The sequence below is a fragment of the Penaeus monodon genome, chromosome 40 (genome assembly GCF_015228065.2).
Source record: "Penaeus monodon isolate SGIC_2016 chromosome 40, NSTDA_Pmon_1, whole genome shotgun sequence".
Lineage (NCBI taxonomy): Eukaryota > Metazoa > Arthropoda > Malacostraca > Decapoda > Penaeidae > Penaeus > Penaeus monodon.
In genome coordinates, this window is record NC_051425.1 from 16007101 (window position 1) to 16009600 (window position 2500).

Below are 2500 nucleotides of genomic sequence, written 5' to 3' on the forward strand. Positions count from 1 at the left end.
TTTTCCAACAAGTAATAAATGTACCTTAATACCAGGGGTAACATCCAGGCCCTTTAGATATTAAGAAAAGACAGATGTTTAATCCAATATCCAATCCTTAAAATAAAAATCCCAGTGGTAAATCCCATGACCTATGTAAATCCCATTAGCGTGTTGTTGTTGTAAAGTGTTTCCTCAATCAGCATGAAATAGAAGAAAAATCACTACTCCAAAAGAATTAATCCAGTGCACGCACATACATCTGACATTGGAAATTCCCTTTAGTATATTACAAGATATGATTGTCCTTATAATAACGCTTCTAACAAGTGTAATTTTGAGGACAAGAATATCTTCCTTTAATAGACACACAATGAAATGAACATCTTGTCAAAACCTTTTCAGTGACAATGTGATATACATTTTTTTCATTTCATTTATTCCCTGCAGGAAATATTAGAAGGAAGCGACGTAATTGAAAGCATAATTCATTTTCGTTTACTTCGCCATCATGGGGGGATTTACGCATACTTTATCTTGGTACGTGTGTGTTTGAAGAAAGTACGGCCATAGTAATTACTGTTGTATAACCTCTGTTCTCTATGCCTGTGAGAAATGCCCATGTTTAAATAACAAATAATATTTCCCCAAGACCAGAATCCAAGATGCCAACTATTTCTTGGTGATCATACTTCATGCTCAGGGTGATGTGGTGGCATAGATAGCGGGCTTTGCATGCTAGCCAGCAGCTCCCACTGCTGGCTAGCCTGTTGCGTAAAAGGGAGCAGCTCTGCATAAGCCTTTCTTGCTAGTTCACAGCATCACCATTATCAAGACTTTCGCAGTACTACTCCCGATATCCTACTGCAGTGAAACTTTTAGATTATGTCCCTCCCTGTGGGACCCGTTCGGTTGGCGACCGCTGGAACTCGGACTAGTATCCTGAAGGCCGCCAACCCGGTGTTAGGTTTGTTGGGCAAAGTCCACTGGAACCCCACAGGTGACTGTGAGCCCTGCAGGTTTCCAGGTTTCCCCTATATGAGGCAGTGTGGTTGGGGTGGCAAAGGTGGTGTCCACCCTGATTGACCACCCAAGTTTCGCTTCAGGTGGACTGTCTAGGTGGTGGCTTGGAACATCCACTTTTTTACAGCAGAATGATTGGTTGCCACTATTGGCAAGGGAACTGAATCAGCTGAGAGCTGAAGTATTTGCTCTTTTTCAAGTGAGAAGACCTGGTAGCGGCATCACCAGTCGGTCGGTCCTCATGGCTCGGGAAATGATGCCAGCAGTGAGCATAGCCTCACTTTCTAGGACTATGCAAGGTCCCAGAGATTAAGGATTTCTGGCTCCTGGTAGTACCAGCTCTCTGACCAGCATCACTGGACGTGGTACAGTAAATGCGGGTAATGTGGCTAGGATCGACCACATACCCATTAGTACTCACTAGAGGATCCTCCAGCACTGCAAGGTCTACCAGAATACCGAGTTCTGTGGTACTGACCATAAACTGGTTGTGGCTACCCTCCGAGTTCACTTAAAAAACCCTTGTCAGTCCAGTGGTCATCCAAGCGTGTTTCATGGACAGGTTAAGGGAAGGGGAGTATGCCTTGGGGTTTGCTTAGGCTATATCTGGTCATTTCATAGCATGTAGAGCTGTGGGATACCTTCAAGTGTGAAACACTTAATGCAGAGAAGTCCATTGGCGATCACAGATAGAACTGCATCTCACAAATGATCTTCGTCCTGTCTACCAAGCCCTGAGAAAGCTGAACTCTAAGCCCTCTTCACAGATAAAACAGATACAAAAATGTTGGGTTGAGTACTTTGAAAAGTTGAGACTAATCAGAGATCACCTTGCTCCTAGTAAGGCCATAACTGTCTATACCATGGCGCTCTGGGTCATTGTAGAGCACCACCATGAGTTTGTGTGGGCTCTTGCATTTTACATCGACCTCAATAAGACGTTTGGCAACGTATATGACTCTGGGAGGTCCTGAGGCAATGCCAGTAAGGATTGTTGGTTTAATAGCAGGCTTGTATACTGGTATTGAAAATGCTGTGGATTGTGATAGGGGCAGTCTAGCTTCTTCCCTATTGACTCTGGAATGAGGCAATGCTGTGTTCTTGCACCAGCACTTTGCAACACTTGTATAGACTTGATACTGGATAGAGCTATTATTCAAAGTCACTGTGGAGCAACATAGGGCAATATTAAGGTTACCAACCTTGATTTTGAGTCAGGAAACTAGCAGTGGCTCTAGATTCATTGAACAATTAATTAAAGCCCTTGGGTCTCCTAGACCCAAGATCCAAGACTTTATGTGCCTGCTAGAAGAACCAATTCAGTTGATATGTGCTTGCAGCAAGAATATTGAAGTCACGTAGAATTTTACATACCTTGGTAGTGTAGTCCATGACTCTGGGTTGTCAGATCAGGGAAATCGGTAGACGGATTGGCCTGGCAGCAGGGTCATGAACTCTTTTGATAAGATTATTTAGAGATACTGGTACCTGTGCAGAA

At 43.6% G+C, this 2500-nt stretch overlaps 1 protein-coding gene across 1 annotated transcript in view; it reads left to right on the forward strand.

The window, feature by feature from the left end:
• Nucleotides 1–2500, forward strand: part of LOC119598019 — a 7301-nt gene that overhangs the window by 3503 nt on the left and 1298 nt on the right. The gene's annotated exons all lie outside the window — the stretch shown is intronic.